Source organism: Cucurbita pepo, chromosome 2 (assembly GCF_057944985.1).
Source record: "Cucurbita pepo subsp. pepo isolate OVF chromosome 2, ASM5794498v1, whole genome shotgun sequence".
Classification (NCBI taxonomy): Eukaryota; Viridiplantae; Streptophyta; class Magnoliopsida; order Cucurbitales; family Cucurbitaceae; genus Cucurbita; species Cucurbita pepo.
The window spans coordinates 10,941,573-10,960,580 of NC_141799.1; the positions used below are offsets into that span (position 1 = coordinate 10,941,573).

Below are 19,008 nucleotides of genomic sequence, written 5' to 3' on the forward strand. Positions count from 1 at the left end.
AAACTTCTATCTTCTAGGAAGAGGTAGGTGAGCAACAACTTCTAGGGTCGGAGTTGGTTTAGATTATTAATGCAGCAGTGCAAAAAATCAGATAAAGAATACTGAAGGCACGAAGCGGGCAAAAGCACTACGAAGACACTCGTAGCAAGAAACTTGAGTTTGTTACTCGTGATCATGTCTTTTTCAAAGTTGCACCTATGATACGGGTGTTGAAATTTGGGAAGAAGGGCAAGTTGAAGACAAGATTTGTAGGTCTCTTTGAGATCTTAGAGAATATAGGACTAGTGGCATACAAATTAGCACTACCACTTACATTTGTCACCGTGCATAACGTGTTCCATATGTTTATACCATTGAAGTATACCCCAAACTCTTCATACGTTATCGAACATGAGTCACTTTTCTTTAGAGAGGATTCTTCATCTGGGAGAAGTCGATGAAGATACTAGTTAGAGATGTGAAGCTGGTGCATAACAAGCAGATTGTCTTGGTCATGGTCTTATGATGGAACCATCGGAATGATGAAGCCGGTTAGAAAAGAGAGGATGAAAAACACAAAGAAGAAAAAAGAAAGAGAAAAGAAGAGGTTAGGATTTTGGAAAGAAAGTTAAAAGAAAACAATATTCCACCACTAGATTCCATGGCTTGGAGTCATTTTTTACCAAGCTTTCTTCATGAAAATTACTCAAAAGGTATTGGTCTAATGATCTAGACTTTTGAATCACGAGAATATGTTAAGAAAAATACGATAAAACAATTTTGAAAATTTAAAAGATAAAATCAAATATATTTATTATTTTGGAAGGATTGTTTGAGTATTAATATAAAATCGGGGACCAAGGTAGGAGATACCAAAAGAGAAATACTCCTATTCATTCTCCTTCACGTATTCTTTCACTGATCTTTTTTCTCCTTATTCGTGTTGAAAGACTCCTTATTCATTCTCCTTCCCCTCTTTTTGGGGAGAAAATCGATGCTTTCCCCTATTTTTCGGGAGTCGAGCTCTTTCACCCCTCTCCAACTCGGTTTCATGTCTTCGAGGGAGGTTTGAAACTCGAATCAGATCTTCATCTTAAGGGCAGATGAGATAGCCTTTTGCCGACTGAGCCGACTCGCTCATCCTTATTTCTTCATCCTTCTCTTTCTGTTAATCAAGGAAAGATTGTGAGAACTAAAGATTAATTAGTTGCGCTTTACAGTAGAGTAAGTAAAAGAACTCTGTAACCGTAAGCGAACTATAGCCAAGATACCAAAAGAACTGACTCTCTAGAATGACCTTCCTTTGTGGTCGCATAACTCCCGAATGCTTCCCACGTCAACCAATCAGCTAATCACTTGAGAAAAAAAAGTAATATCTGGTGAGCATAAAAATAGTTGGTAAGTAGCCTACCCGTAGGCTTTTAGACATCCATGACCTAGTAAGTTACTATGAGCTTTAATTTGGACTCTAGGAAATTCATGCATAAGCTTCTAAACCTAACCTGGACTCTAGGAAGTTCATGCATAAGCTCGTACACCTAATGCTCCTAAACCTATCTAAGCTTCTAGATGGTCTAGAAGTTCCTAAGTCAGTTTTCGTGTGTATTACAAACCCAATAAAGGTTTGGAGGTTGTTCACCTAACCTAGTGTCGCACAATCACCTGAACGACCTAACTAAGCTTTGCGGTGAACCAACTTGTTTGATCTTCTTATTTAGCCGCTTATATTGATTAGGAAGTGAATCACTGGTATCCTAAGTTGAAGAGGAGCAACATTAACAAACAACCTGACTTGAACGACGATATGGCATCGTGAGACCTGAATATCATTTGTGAAAGCTTAGCTTGCAACCCCTCCACAAGACCATAACATCACACTGAAGTGGGGGAGCAACCTCGTGTGTTGACTAACTACCGAGTTTACCCGTGTGGTCCATAGCACTTGTGACGAGTTTATGGAACAAAGACCTTGTTCAGAGATCCCTGACTATTTCTACACCCGATAAGGCACTAGAGAAATTGAGACAAGCTTGACATCACTGAGTTGTACTACAAGAAATTAGAAGTGGTCTGGACTTTGGTAATATCTTCACGACTACTAATAGACATGGTAAGCTACAACAATTTGTGGGTGTGTGAGTATGATTGATCTTGCTCCCACTTCTGCTACTACAGTTTGTATTAGAGCATTTTGGTTGTGGCATTAGGGTACCACAATTAGTATCAACAGAGCCAAGTTTGGACATTTGTGGTATTGTGAAAGACTTAACCTCATCGACCACCAGATGTGCTCAAACTCAGCATCAATTGTCGAAGATAAGTTTCTTATTGCAAGCTTGCTTATTTGTTTTTCAGAATTTGTTTTTGGAAATCATACTTTCAAGAATGGTGAATATCTCCATCCATTCAAATTTTGTTGGTTTTGGTCGCTTAATTTAATCTTCAGCTTGCTTAACTTGATATAAAAATTGTTTTCTTGCATGGAGATTTGGAAGAAGAAATATATACGACACAGTGAGTTGGTTTTCGAGTAGTGTAGATTGAAGAAATCTTTGTATAGGCTGAAACAATCTCCTCGTCAATGGTATATGAATTTTGATTACTTCATGGTGGAGCATAAGTACACTCATAGTCAATTTGACAATTGTGTGGTTTGTTTATCTATTTGATCTTGTATGTTGATGCTATGTCAATTGCTTCCAAGAAACAAGTGGAGATTGATAAGTAACGATCAATTACTGGTTATCTGTCCACTATGGCTAGTGGACCTATTTGTTGGCGTTCAACATTGTTGTCTACTGTTGCTGAGCATATGACAGTCACTCCAATATTGGTACATTATCTCATATTGGTACTTGAATCATCTTGATTTATGTATGAGAATTAGTATTGCTATGTTTATATAAAAATTTGTCTAACATTGTTTTAAGACGTGGAGTCATTGTCATTTTGTATTTGACGCGAGGCAATTGGGAAGAACTTTGTAATAGAGAATTTGTAGTGTGAGAGTGTGAGATACACTTGTAAACACTTTGGTTAGTGATTAGCTATCACCCGTGGATGTAGGGAAATTTCTTACTTCCGAACCATGTAAATCTTTGTTTCTCTTTGTTTAACTTATATTTGTGGGTGTGTGAGTACGATCGATCTTGCCTCCGCTTCCGTCACAACAATTGATACCAAAGAATTTTTGTGTGGCATTTTTACGAATGGTTTACAATCTTGATAATTCTTAAAAATAATATAAGGGTAGACTTAATGAATCACAATCCACCCCCTTTTGGGGCAAGCGTCCTCGTTGGCACGGAGAGGTTTCCGTACCCTTATAAGAAATGTTTGGTTTCCCTCTCCAACCGATGCGAGATCTCACAATCCACCTCATTGGTACGGAGAGGTTTCCACAAGAAATGCTTGGTTCCCATCTCCAACCGATGTGGGATCTCACAATCCACCTTGATGGCGCAGAGAGATTTCTACACCCTTATAACGAATGTTTGGTTCTTCTCTCCAACCAATGTAGGATCTCACACTCCACCCCCCTCGGGACCCAGCGTTCTCGCTGACATAGAGGAGTTTTCACACCCTTATAAGGAATGTATGGTTCCCCTTCCCAACCGATGTGGGATCTCACAAAACACCCCCTCAGGGGCCCAACATCCTCGCTGGCACACTGCCCGGTTTGTGACTCTGATACCATTCGTAACAGCTCAAACCCACAACTAGCAGATATTTTCTACTTTAACCTGGTTTTAAAACGCGTCTGTTAAGGAGAGGTTTCCACAGCTTTATAAGAATCTCACAGCTAAACACCAAACTTTATCCATATACCATAAACCCATTAGATTATTTCTTGAACATGATCCACCCATTTGTAACCTACATATTGTTCAAAATTACATTAATAACCTTAGATTTATCATATAATAAATAGTGTTAAATTCCATATAAAATAATCAAAATAATGTTACGGGTGTACATGGGTCGGGTCGGGTTGGGTTGAGAGAATTTTTTGGAACAACCCAAAAGTTCGGGTTGGTTGGATTAGTAACCCAACCTAGATTATTTCTTGAACATGATCCACCCATTTGTAACCTACATATTGTTCGAAATTACATTAATAACCTTAGATTTATCATATAATAAATAGTGTTAAATTTCATATAAAATAATCAAAATAATGTTACGGGTGTACATGGGTCGGGTCGGGTTGGGTTGAGAGAATTTTTTGGAACAACCCAAAAGTTCGGGTTGGTTGGATTGGTAACCCAACCTAACCCGAAAATTTTGACAACCTAGCCCTTTATTGGATTCAGGTCGTTCCATTTGTTAAAAAAAAAAAAAAGTAAAAAGAAAAAATTAGTAATTATCTATAAGTTACGGACATATAATTAATTATCTATATTCAAAATATATAATCATTCAACAAAATACTTATATCAATAGTACATACATATTAAACTTATAAAAACTTCAACTTGTCGGATTCGAACCAGCGACCTAAGGATGACTTTGAGATTCTTCAACCACTACAGTCCTCCACTCTACCAACTAAGCTAAGGTCGGACTTGTATAAAAATCATATACCATAATATAAACAAAATCAAAAAAATTATTATATAAAAAAAAAAAAAAAAAAAAAAAAAAAAAAAAAAAAACTAAAGTAATAAAAATATCGAAGCAGCCACCGGTACGAAATTCAAAAACTCCAACATCATTTTGGTCGTGGCATTTATACAACATTTGGAACCTCCCATTGAAATTTTTTACTTTCATAAAGAACTTGATTTGTATTGGGTTTTACCATTTGAAACCCACTTAGATCCAAACATATGATTTCTTAAAGTGCCTTCAATGTGTTTGAATACATATGCGTAGGTGCCAAATTCTCATACATATGATAATACAAGAGCTTCAATCCATTCTTGAAGAATTTGTGCAAGAACCGAGGTAAGAAGGTGAAGTTAGATAGGTTGTAGCTCGCCCTAAGAATTTGTTCAAGAACCTGGTTTGACACACACATAGGCTTTGGGCCATGTGTCGGGGCGCTTGTCCTTCGAGACATGCTTTGTGTTGGATGAACACAACTCTCCACAATGGTATGATATTGTCCACTTTGAGCATAAGCTCTCATGGTTTTTCTTTGGGCTTCCCCAAAAGGCCTCAAACCAATGGAGATAGTATTCCTTGATTATAAACCCAGGATCATTCCCTAAATTAGCCGATGTGAGACTTTTATCCAACACCTCCCCTCGAACAAAGTACGCCTCCCCTTAATCGAACCTCGACTCCTTTTTCTTTTGGAGTCCTTTGTTCGACATTTGAGGATTCTATTGACATATCTAAGTTTAAGGCATGACTCTGATACTATGTTAGAATGAACACGACTCTCCAGAATGGTATGATATTGTCCACTTTGAGCATAAGCTCTCATGGTTTTACTTTGGACTTCCCCAAGAGGCCTCAAACCAATGGAGATAGTATTCCTTGATAATAAACTCATGATCACTCCCTAAATTAGGGGACGTGGGACTTTCATCCAACGCTTTGCACCTATAGGACTCGTTGCTTCACTATGGATGTTCAATATATAATATGATTCACTATGGATGTTCAATATATAATATGACTGGATTTGTTCTGCCATATACTTGGAGATTACTAGATATATAGTATGCATACACATAATAATCCTATGCCACATAGCATTAAGCTCTAAGAACCACGGCCGAAGGGGCAACCAATGTCAATGTCGACGAGGAAATTAGAGAATCTTATAGTAATATTTTTCCAACTCAACCTCAAACAATTAAACCATTTTTTAACCATACTTCTCTTCGGTTCTTGAACTTCTCGATAGGAACAATCCACCTCCACAATGATATGATATTATTCATTTTGAGTATCAGCTCTTTGGACTTTCTTTTGGTCTTTTTTTTTTTTTTTTTTTTTTTTTTTTTTTTTTTTTTTTAAATAGTGTTTCTCAAATATACTCATGATCTTTCCTTTAATGAGCTAATGTTAGATGCTAACAATTTTCAACACTTCTGCCTTATTATATTATGTTGAAGGTGAGAACATCCTATGTAGCACGAATACGTCGTAAATTGCCTCGACATGCCTTTGACAAGATCAACTTTGCAAGGCCCTCAACCCGGTCTCTACTTACGTGGACTTGAATTACGAAAATCAACCACCATCTCCACCTGAGCTGTTGTTCTTCCTTCCACTTCTTGTACCATGAACTTGCCTCTACTCATTTTTCTTCTTATCGAACCATGTTTTGCAATTGTCATCCCAGCATCATCTTTCACTTTCAAATCTCGGTGTCTCATTGAAGCTTACCAATGCTGCTTTAGACCTTGAATTAATAATCCTAAACAAAAATAAATAAATTTTAAATTAATTAATTCAAAATGCAATGAATAATTAGTTGTAATAGCTCAGTTGGTTAGAGCGTGTGGCTATTAACCACAAGGTCGGATGTTCAAGCCCTCCTTCTAGCGATATCAAAGACTCTTTTCATAGATCTCAGTTACATGCAATCTGAAAGAGGAGAATTGAACTCGGCTTCCGTTACGTCATTAGTTGGGATTCTTTCTTCATCGACTCTATCAATGGCTTCGTAGGTAAGATGATTAAAACCTCTAATTTTTTTGTTTCGCCATGTATGTGAATGAGTTAAGTTTGACTGATCGTCCATTGCACCCACATTGAGACTGAAGGAAGAGTTGCGAGATCCCATATTGATTGGGGAGGAGAACGAAACACCCTTTATCATGTGAAAACTGATCCCTAACAGACGCGTTTTAAAAATCTTGAGAGGAAGCCCGAGAGAGAAAGTCCAAAGAGGGCAATATATGCTAGGGACGGATCTAGGCTGTTACACTTAATAAGTTGGTTCAAGGTGAAACCAATAAATAGCTAACCATTTAATTTGAGAGTTAAATGAATCATTATCACAGTCATGAATTGGATAAGCCTCGTCATAGTGAGCTTAATTGAACAAGTTGCTATATTAGATATACTAGACAATAAATTGGAAGGTTTATTATTTTCTAATTCATGAAACTTAATGAGAGAAAATAGATTGTGACTAAGCTTTCTCACTCATTGCCATTGGAATACAATTATAGAAGGAAATACAAAAGACACAAAATAGGAAGATGAGCTAACATTTCAGAATGACCCTGTGTGACCAAACAACTCTCAAATGCTCCCTACCTCAATTCCAACCTACAAACACCTGAAAAAAAATAAGGAAAATGGGTAAGTATAAAAAAAACTCGATAAGCAATCTACTCGTAGGCTCTTATGGCATCCTCATCCTGGTAGGTATCCATGGATTTTTCTCCGTGCTCTAATAAGTTTAATCCTGGTCTCTACTGCTATTTGAGCATCTGAGGTGCTTCGAAGTTTTATGTGGTTCTCTAGTTACTCATGAACTTACTCTGGGTTCGAGGAAGTGGTCTCCTAATTCTGGTGTTGTGAGTTTACGGGGCGATAAATTTCATCTTTAGGGTAAAAAAAACTTTTATGTTCTTATATTTATATAGCTTGCTATGCTCTTGCAGTGAATGTCCAACGCCTTGGATTGAGGTGCTACTTCATAAAGTTTTGATTGGGCAGTAAGGTGTCTTCTAGTCTAAACCTCATTTATGGGAGGTTAGTTGGCGGACCCTCCCACAGAACCATAAAGTCACCAGAGTCTGGGGGAAGCGACCCTTGTGTGCCGGCCAACTATTGGATTAACCTACATGATCCCATGCACCCATCTCAAGAATAGTTTTACATCTAAGTGGTCTTGTTCAAGAGACATTTGACAATTTCCACAAAGTTGGGACACCTAATTGCATACTCTTGCTGACCTATACTTGGCTCGATAGTACAGTATCGAATTAAAAACTCAACGGTATGGGTACTGGAGTGGAAACGGTAGCGGAGACCCTATTAACACCATACATATTGTTAACAACTTGAAAAAGTTACCTTTGTTATTCTTAGATATTGTGGAAGCTTACTGGGTTCTTAAGGGCATCTAGACAATTTAAATCTTGTCTCTCGTTTTCAAGATGTTTAGGACTAACTCCTCGAGTTATTCCATTCTCTGAGTGCACACAGGTTTAGGCCTTGATTACTTTTACTATGTTACATGATTAGAAGGGGTACTTTTGACAAAATATGCTAGATGACAAAATATAGTACACCAAGAAATGCTTCATTTGCCAAGAGGGCAAAGTTAAAAAGGCCAAGATCTCAGAACTCGTCGAACCCTTGCTGGTGCCGACAAGACCTTGGGAGAGTGTGTCACTAACCTTTATCACACACTCAAAGGTTGGCAAACATGAAGTCAGGTCATCGTCGACTGATTCTCGAAATATGTCGCGTTCATACTCATGCCCAAGATATGTTCAGACGAATTGGCTGACCAACTATTCTTCAAACATATTTATCAAGACATTTTGGACGAAGTAATTCGAGTTCTTGAATGCAACTTCGAATATCTCATTGAGTTACCATCTCCAGAATGATGGATAGACCGAACGATTCAATTGTTTGTTGGAGGAATATTTGCGACACTTCGTTTAGGCATGTAAAAACAAATTGGATGCAACACTAGATGTGGTCCAATTTTCTTTATTTGCCAAACTAGTTCCTCGACCGGGAGGAATTCTTCTGAAATTGTGAGCCGAAGGCAACCATCCCTATGCCATATCATTAACCACCCACATGTAGGGAAGAATCCTCAAGCCCAAAACTTCAAAAATGGAAGAAGGAAGTACTGTCCCGTCACATTTGTGGTAGAAGACTAAGTTCTCATCAAGTTTATTTTAGAATAGATCAATTTCCGTAGCACAAAGGACTAGAGGCTTGTCTAAAAATACGAAGGACCCGGTGAAGTTCTTAAGAAAATTGGAGTTACATCTTATAGGGTGACATTGCCCACCTGGATGAAAATCTATGATCTTAGTGATTACAAACGATTAAATACAATATAAACTATCAACTAATACAAGGAAAATATAGGATACAAACTATCAACTAATACAACTGCTAAATTTTGTAAATAAGATAAAATATACTATTAATCAAATCATAAGATAAAATATACTACTAACAACTCCCAAAAACAAAGAAAAAATATTAACGGATATCTAACATATGCTCCATAACTAATTATTAAAACATATTCTCCAAATATCATATCTTAATACTCCCCTCAAGTTGGAGAGTGTATGTCAATCACACCCAACTTGTCCTTCAAAAGATCAAACTGATGTCTTCCGAAATCTTTAGTGAAAACATCTGCCAATTGCATTTTAGTCGAAACATAACACGGTTTGGTGATTCCAGCTTGTAACTTTTCTCGAACTATATGGCAATCTATTTCAATGTGTTCCGTACGTTCGTGAAAGACTGGATTGGCTGCTGTATGTAATGCTGCTTGATTATCACAATATAATAATGCAAGGTTCGGACAGTGGAACATTCAAGTCTTGAAGAATGCATCTTAACCAAGTTAACTCTAAACAAGTATTTGTCATAGCTCGATACTAGCCTTCTGCGAATGATCTGGACACATTAGTTAAGACTTCTAATAAATAATTGAATTTCCGAAGAAAATGCAGAACCCAGAAATAGACCGTCTGGAGTTCGACAACCACCCCAGTCAGAATCACAATATGCTTGTAATCTTAAATTGTTTTCAGATGGTAGTAGGAGTCCTTGACGAGGAGTACCTTTGATGTATCTCAGAACCCGAAGAGCTGCCTCCCAATGTGGTTTTCTTGGTTCATGCATAAATTGACTAAGCATACGAACTGAATAAACTATGTCAGGCCTAGTAACGGCCAAATATATTAATCTGCCAATCAACCGTCTGTATTTACTTTCATCATCCAACACCTCCCCTCGAGCAAAGTACGCCTCCCCTTAATCGAGGCTCGACTTCTTTTTCTTTTGGAGTCTTAGTTCTTTTTTACTATGCCTTCAAGGAGGCTCGGCTCCTTTTCTTTTGGAGTTCTTTGTTCGACATTTGAAGATTTACCAATCTATTGGTACGACCAAGTTTAGGGCATGACTCTGATACCATTGTGGGGAGGTGGATTAAATCTAAGCGCACTCATGGAGGTGGAAGGACATGCGCCGACCCTATGTTAATTGAAGAAAAATCGATGAGGCAACATTTTGCGAGACTTGAAGGTGTGCTTTTGGAGGACACATGCCACACCAAGAAAAAATAAGAAAATACTAATGCCTTACGTCGCCTGGACTCGAAGCCAAGAACACTCTGTGTCGTGAGTGGGGTGGGTGTCAAGTAGTGAAATTGTTTTTGGGAGTTTAAGTTAAATTATTCTTAAATTGAGCGCCAATAGCGACTGGCCGTGGTATTTGCACGTGAGCCCGTTGCGAGTGGAATCATGCCTAGAAGCCTTTCCAGCCACGCATGGGGCGCGTGAAGGTGTGTGGAAGGTGATCTTTTGACTATTTTACACCCATACTAATCCTAAAATGACTTGAATTATGACCATCTAGTGAAATTTTTGAAGATTTAGAGAACAGAAAATGACATACCAGAAGAGTGAGCTGTCTTTCTACTCAACATATCGGCCACTATGTTAGCTTTACATGGGTGATAAAGGATCTTTGTATCATAATCCTTCACAAACTCCAACTATCTCCTTCATCCCATGTTCAACTCTTTCTACCTGAATAAGATACTTGAGGCTCTTATGGTTTTACTATCTGTACCTTTTCACCATACAAGTAATGTCACCATATTTTTAACGTGAACACCACAGTTGCTAACTCCAAATCGAGGGTTAGGTAGTTACGCTCATATTTCTTAAGCTATTAGGAGCCATATACAATCACTTCTCCATTAACACCAACACGCAGCCCCAATCCTTTTCTCGAGGCATCGTTGTACACCATGCTTGAACCATAAAATAGTGCTGGCATTAGCGCATACATAAAAAACTCCTTAAGCTCTAGATTAACTTTGTCAAGGTTTGAATAAGTCCTAAAAAGAAACATTCAGTAGTAGTTCGCTAACTCCAAAAAACTTTTAAGTTCTCGGACTGAGGATGGTCTGGGTTATCTCATGATTGCATCTGTTCGACCATAAAATTCCCGGTTGAGTTATCTCATGATTGCTTCTAACAAACTTGCAGAAAATTGTGGGCTGAGGTTGGTCTCCCTTATCTCATGATTGCCCCAAATGTTCCATGATTACTAACTTCTCAACATCCCATGATTTTAGCCAAGTCGAGCTTGTTGACTTACTAACTTCTCAATGCATGATTCCCACATCCATGATTTTAACCCACTCGAGTTTATTGACTCACATCCCTTACGTCAAAACACACAATCATGGCAAGGACTACTTTTCGTGATGCCAACAAAAAATATTGGCAAAACAAATATTGGTCGACGTATTAGCACTATCCATGTACTATATATTCTTTAGGTTATTTATTAAATATTATCCTCTCCATGAAAACTATGGTTCAATATTACATTAATAACCTTGTTTTTTTAATTTTTTTTTGTAAAATAAATATTATTAATTTAAGCCGAGGAGAACGGTTATAATCTTACTAACAAGAGAGTAAAGTTATGACTCTTATGTGTAGTCAGTCAAGGTTAACACGAGAGTGGCACACGGAGGAAGACGGTGTATTGTCTAAAAAAGTGCATAATAACTTAGCCAAATTTGTGATTGGGTTTAGAGAGAAAAAAGCTTAACCTATTCCGTCTATTTTTGTTCGTTTTTCTTTTAATAGGGTTTTACTTAAATTTCTAACGTGAAAGCTATTAAAAGGAATATTTGTGAGTGTATAAATATGTGAACCCTCTCTCCGAATTAATTGAGCAAAACAGACAGAAAAATCAAAATAAAAAATGGCATCTTCTAGTTTTCTTGCAAGTCTTTAGGATTGTCCTTTTAGTACTGTTCTTCAATGGGATGGTGCCCATGCATGCGGCTTCCCAAGACGACATCGTTTCCACCATCTGCAAGAAAACTAGAAACCCTTCTTTTTGCTTTAACGTGTTGAAATCTGCTGGCACCAGAGACCTAAAAGGGCTGGCCACCTTCACCCTCAACCTCGCCCACGACAAGGTTGCTCAAACTCGTGCCCTCGCCCAGTCCCTGGCGTCGAAGGCAGCCGATCCCAAGCTTAAGGAGCGATATGCCACCTGTGCTGAACAGTACGACGATGCCGCCGACGACATCGAGGATGGGAAGAACGACCTGAGGGAAGGTGACTACAATGGCGTCAACATTAAGGCGTCTGCAGCCATGACGGAGGCCGGCGACTGTCTGGACAACTTCACGCAGCCGCCGAAGGACCCATCGGCGCTGTCTGGCAACGGGAAGACTGTGGAAGATATTTGTAGTATCATCTTGGTTATAGCCAATCTTCTCCTTGGGCGTGCCTAATTCATTTTTCTTCAACCTTTCTTCATTTTATCGTACATGTACTTGGAATGCCATGAATCAATAATATGTCTGTTTTGAATCCTATAAATTTGGACATCTACTCCTTCACATTTTAATAATCTAACTAATCTAGGGTCACTCTATAACTCTTAGTGCTCTCCAATTTTAAAGGTCACAGGGTCTAGTTCGTGAGTCAATAGCGACACATAATTTCATGTTAATCAGTTATAGGCCTCCTCGGCCCACAATGAAGCTAAAGAAACTAGTTTGAATCAAAGTGAGTGTGGAGGGAGAGTTGCCCAAATTTTTCAAAAGCTTACTAGATTTCTTTTTTTTTTTCTTCTCAAATTTTCATTATTCATAACTTTTTTGGTTAGGTTGGTTTGTTTTGATCTTTTTGGATTCGAGTCTGTTTGGGTTGGTTTCAAGTTTATAGTCACAAAAACTAGGTCTGGTTTCAAGTTTATAGGCACAAAAACTAGGTCATGAACTGACCCAATTTCATTAAAAAAAGGCTAGCGGAAGGCCGAACGTTTCCTGTCCCAACGACCGGAAGAAAACCCTCATTTATTGCTAGAAGGAGCATGTCACAACATCACTGACATGAAGTAGATTGTGACCTCCACACAAGACAGACAAGGGGTGAACCGGGGTGACCCTCAAGTGACATCTATCCGACCACATGAGTCCCAAGATTATAGATTGTGACCTCCACACAAGACAGGCAAGGGGCGACCCTCAAATGACATCCACAAGACAGACAGACAAGGGGCGACCCTCAAATGACATCTATCCGACCACATGAGTCCCAAGATTGAGAAGTGTCATGATGCGAGAGGAGGACAGTGCATCATCCAATACACCAAGAATGTGCACTGAAGCTAAGGCATCATCCAATACACCAAGAATGTGCACTGAAGCTAAGGCATCATCCAATACACCAAGAATGTGCACTGAAGCTAAGGCATCATCCAATACACCAAGAATGTGCATTGAAGCTAAGGCATACAAGGCATCATCCAATACACCAAGAATGTGCATTGAAGCTAAGGCATACAAGGCATCATCCAATACACCAAAAATGTGCATTGAAGTTAAGTCATATGCTAAGTTGAGAGAGAGAAGACACGAGTGTCAAAGACAAGCTCGAAAAAGGTCGAGTACTCCAAACAATAACTTCAAAAGTCAAGATTTTGATATGAATTTTTACATGTGGCCTGTTTTAATGAACGTGGTTGAGATCTCATGTTTATATTAGTGTTAGTGATAAAAAAAAAAAAAAAAAAAAAAAAAAATTTTTTTTTTTTTTTTTTTTTTTTTTTTTTTTTTTTTTTTTTTTTTTTTGTAAATCGTTTTTGATATTTATTTAAGAAATTAAATATAGAGAGCTATTTAATTTTTCTTGAAGTGAGATAAATTTTTTTGTGAAAACTTTCTAAATTGAAGTACCCGTAAATTTATGAGATGGAAAAATATTTTTTTTTTCCAACATGTAAACATTTTTCACTATCTTGCATATGTATATATTTTTTTTCAAATGGGTAGTATATGTACTATAGGTAGGGTTGCTAAATTGATGACTTTTATTTTAGTATATCTTGATGCTATAGTATATTGCTTCAGTCTCTGTCATGAAATTGTGTATAGTATATTGCTTCAGTCTCTGTCATGAAATTGTGTATGATGGTCATAGTTCTCTTAGCTGATATAGGGTTAATTCATGTCTTGTACATAAGACCTTACTCTTCCATCTCTCCCACTATGTTTTGAAGTAAGGGGGCTTCCATGTAAGAGTTTTCAATGCTTTCAATTGGCGATGTTTCAACTAAAGTCATCTCATATTCAGCTAATGAATTCACCAAATTGAACGTGGAAGGCATAAAGAGTGGCTCTTTGTGAGCATTCAGACACTCGATAGGTCCCTCTTACATATAAAGCAGAACGAGGATGTTAAGGATTATTGGGAGGAGTAGTCCCACATTGGCTAATTAAAGGGATGATCATGGGTTTAGAGGTAAGAAACACCATCTTCATTGGTGTGAGACTTGGTAGGGAAACAAAAAGCAAAGTCAGGAGAGTTTATGCTAAAAGTGGACAATGTCAATAGAATCCTAAGTGTTGAATAAAGAAGTTGTGAGCCATTTGAAAGTGTAGTCAAAGTGGTCAAATTGGCTTAAGTGTCGAGCAAAGGGTGAAGGGGACCTTAGAGGAGGCTCTATGGTGTATTCCTCCATGTGGGCAATAGAGTCCGTCGAGCTACCCTCACACTCATGCCACCGGTTCATATGACTTTATTTGACCCACGGTCTCAATCGTGGGCATCAATTCTTGGATGTGTATCTCATCTAGGTAGCCAGCTAACTATCAATCTTATCAACTTTTGTGACATTCTCACTCATACAAGATTCCAAAAATCAAAGATCGTCAAAGACTTCTCATCCACATATGCATGGATAAACTGAGCGGTTGAACTAGATTCTAGAGGACATGTTGAGGACATTGTGTTATAGACTTTGCTGGTTGTTGGGATGAACACTTGTACTTAATGGAGTTTGCTTATAATAATAGCTACATGTGACTGTGTAGATTGCCCCCTTAGAGACTCTTTACGAGTGTAGGTGTCAAACTTCTATCTTCGAGGAAGAGGTAGGTGAGCAAAAACTTCTAGGGTCGGAGTTGGTTTAGATTATTAATGCAGCAGTGCAAAAAATCAGATAAAGAATACTGAAGGCACGAAGCGGGCAAAAGCACTACGAAGACACTCGTAGGAAGGAACTTGAGTTTGTTACTCGTGATCATGTCTTTTTCAAAGTTGCACCTATGATACGGGTGTTGAAATTTGGGAAGAAGGGCAAGTTGAAGACAAGATTTGTAGGTCTCTTTGAGATCTTAGAGAATGTAGGACTAGTGGCATACAAATTAGCACTACCACTTACATTTGTCACCGTGCATAACGTGTTCCATATGTTTATACCGTAGAAGTATACCCCAGACTCTTCATACTTTATCGAACATGAGTCACTTTCTTTAGAGATGATTCTTCATATGGGAGAAGTCGATGAAGATACTAATTAGAGATGTGAAGCTGGTGCATAACAAGCAGATTGTCTTGGTCATGGTCTTATGATGGAACCATGGGAATGATGAAGCCGGTTAGAAAAGAGAGGATGAAAAACACAAAGAAGAAAAAAGAAAGAGAAAAGAAGAGGTTAGGATTTTGGAAAGAAAGTTAAAAGAAAACAATATTCCACCACTAGATTCCATGGCTTGGAGTCATTTTTTTACCAAGCTTTCTTCATGAAAATTTCTCAGAATGTATTGGTCTAATGATCTAGACTTTTGAATCACCAGAATGTGTTAAGAAAAATACGATAAAACAATTTTGAAAATTTAAAAGATAAAATCAAATATATTTATTATTTTGGAAGGATTGTTTGAATATTAATATAAAATCGGGGACCAAGGTAGGAGATACCAAACAAACTATAGCCAAGATACCAAAAGAACTTACTCTCTAGAATGACCTTCCTTTGTGGGCACATAACTCCCGAATGCTTCCCACGTCAACCAATCAGCTAATCACTTGAGAAAAAAAAGTAATATCTGGTGAGCATAAAAATAGTTGGTAAGTAGCCTACCCGTAGGCTTTTAGACATCCATGACCTAGTAAGTTACTATGAGCTTTAATTTGGCTCTAGGAAATTCAGGAAGTTCATGCATAAGCTCGTACACCTAATGCTCCTAAACCTATCTAAGCTTCTGGATGGTCTAGAAGTTCCTAAGTCAGTTTTCGTGTGTATTACAAACCCAATAAAGGTTTGGAGGTTGTTCACCTAACCTAGTGTCGCACAATCACCTGAACGACCTAACTAAGCTTTGCGGTGAACCAACTTGTTTGATCTTCTTATTTAGCCGCTTATATTGATTAGGAAGTGAATCACTGGTATCCTAAGTTGAAGAGGAGCAACATGAACAAACATGCTGACTTGAACGACGATATGGCATCGTGAGACCTGAATATCATTTGTGAAAGCTTAGCTAGCAACCCCTCCACAAGACCATAACATCACACTGAAGTGGGGGAGCAACCTCGTGTGTTGACTAACTACCGAGTTTACCCGTGTGGTCCATAGCACTTGTGACGAGTTTATGGAACAAAGACCTTGTTCAGAGATCCCTGACTATTGCTACACCCGATAAGGCACTAGAGAAATTGAGACAAGCTTGACATCACTGAGTTGTACTACAAGAAATTAGAAGTGGTCTGGACTTTGGTGATATCTTCACGACTACTAATAGACATGGTAAGCTACAACAATTTGTGGGTGTGTGAGTATGATTGATCTTGCTCCCACTTCCGCTACTACAATTTGTATTAGAGCATTTTGGTTGTGGCATTAGGGTACCACAATTAGTATTAACAGAGCCAAGTTTGGACATTTGTGGTATTGTGAAAGACTTAACCTCATCGACCACCAGACGTGCTCAAACTCAGCATCAATTGTCGAAGATAAGTTTCTTATTGCAAGCTTGCTTATTTGTTTTACAGAATTTGTTTTTGGAAATCATACTTTTAAGAATGGTGAATATCTCCATCCATTCAAATTTTGTTGGTTTTGGTCGCTTAATTTAATCTTCAGCTTGCTTAACTTGATATAAAAACGATTTTCTTGCATGGAGATTTGGAAGAAGAAATATATACGACACAGTGAGTTGGTTTTTGAGTAGTGTAGATTGAAGAAATCTTTGTATAGGCTGAAACAATCTCCTCGTCAATGGTATATGAATTTTGATCACTTCATGGTGGAGCATAAGTACACTCACATTGTATGCTAGTGTTGCTTTGATTCATGTATGAGAATTATATTGCTATGTTTATATAAAAATTTGTCTAACATTGTTTTAAGACGTGGAGTCATTGTCATTTTGTATTTGACGCGAGGCAATTGAGAAGAACTTTGTAACAGAGAATTTGTAGTGTGAGAGTGTGAGATACACTTGTAAACACTTTGGTTAGTGATTAGCTATCACCCGTGGATGTAGGGAAATTTCTTACTTCCGAACCATGTAAATCTTTGTTTCTCTTTGTTTAACTTATATTTGTGGGTGTGTGAGTACGATCGATCTTGCCTCCGCTTTCGTCACAACAATTGATACCAAAGAATTTTGGTTGTGGCATTTTTACGAATGGTTTACAATCTTGATAATTCTTAAAAATAATATAAGGGTAGACTTAATGAATCACAATCCACCCCCTTTTGGGGCAAGCGTCCTCGTTGGCACGGAGAGGTTTCCGTACCCTTATAAGAAATGTTTGGTTTCCCTCTCCAACCGATGCGAGATCTCACAATCCACCTCATTGGTACGGAGAGGTTTCCACAAGAAATTCTTGGTTCCCATCTCCAACCGATGTGGGATCTCACAATCCACCTTGATGGTGCAGAGAGATTTCTACACCCTTATAACGAATGTTTGATTCTCCTCTCCAACCAATGTAGGATCTCACACTCCACCCCCCTCGGGACCCTGCGTTCTCGCTGACATAGAGGAGTTTTCACACCCTTATAAGGAATGTATGGTTCCCCTTCCCAACCGATGTGGGATCTCACAAAACACCCCCTCAGGGGCCCAACATCCTCGCTGGCACACTGCCCGGTTTGTGACTCTGATACCATTCGTAACAGCCCAAACCCACAACTAGCAGATATTTTCTGCTTTAACCTGTTACGTATCAGCGTCAGCCTCATGGTTTTAAAACGCGTCTGTTAAGGAGAGGTTTCCACAGCTTTATAAGGAATGTTTCATTCTACTCTCCTCTCCAACCGATGTAGAATCTCACAGCTAAACACCAAACTTTATCCATATACCATAAACCCATTAGATTATTTCTTGAACATGATCCACTTATTTGTAACCTACATATTGTTCGAAATTACATTAATAACCTTAGATTTATCATATAATAAATAGTGTTAAATTCCATATAAAATAATCAAAATAATGTTACGGGTGTACATGGGTCGGGTCGGGTTGGGTTGAGAGAATTTTTTGGAACAACCCAAAAGTTCGGGTTGGTTGGATTAGTAACCCAACCTAAGCCGAAAATTTTGACAACCTAGCCCTTTATTGGATTCAGGTCGTTCCATTTGTTAAAAAAAAAAAAGTAAAAAGAAAAAATTAGTTAATTATCTATAAGTTACGGACATATAATTAATTATCTATATTCAAAATATATAATCATTCAACAAAATACTTATATCAATAGTACATACATATTAAACTTTTAAAAACTCCGACCTACCGGATTTGAACCAGCAACCTAAGGATGACTTTGGGATTCTTCAACCACTACAGTCCTCCGCTCTACCAACTGAGCTAAGGTCGGACTTGTATAAAAATCATATACCATAATATAAACAAAATCGAAAAAATTAATATAAAAAAAAAAAAAAAAAAACTAAAGTAATAAAAATATCGAAGCAGCCACCGGTACGAAATTCAAAAATTCCAACATCATTTTGGTCGTGGCATTTATACAACATTTGGAACCTCCCATTGAAATTTTTTGCTTTCATAAAGAACTTGAT

The 19,008-nt window shown here is 37.9% G+C and overlaps 2 non-coding genes and 1 pseudogene across 2 annotated transcripts; 2 read left to right on the plus strand and 1 right to left on the minus strand.

The window, feature by feature from the left end:
* The first annotated feature begins 6,408 nt into the window (after positions 1 to 6,408).
* Positions 6,409 to 6,482, plus strand: TRNAN-AUU (transfer RNA asparagine (anticodon AUU)). Its single transcript has one exon. It is a non-coding gene; the product is annotated as a tRNA-Asn (tRNA).
* A 5,428-nt stretch (positions 6,483 to 11,910) lies between these two features.
* LOC147793659 (pectinesterase inhibitor pseudogene) lies at positions 11,911 to 12,509 on the plus strand (annotated as a pseudogene).
* A 6,203-nt stretch (positions 12,510 to 18,712) lies between these two features.
* On the minus strand, positions 18,713 to 18,806 carry TRNAY-GUA (transfer RNA tyrosine (anticodon GUA)). Its single transcript has 2 exons — positions 18,770 to 18,806; positions 18,713 to 18,748 (listed from the first exon to the last, which is right to left on the minus strand). It is a non-coding gene; the product is annotated as a tRNA-Tyr (tRNA).
* Positions 18,807 to 19,008: the final 202 nt, after the last annotated feature.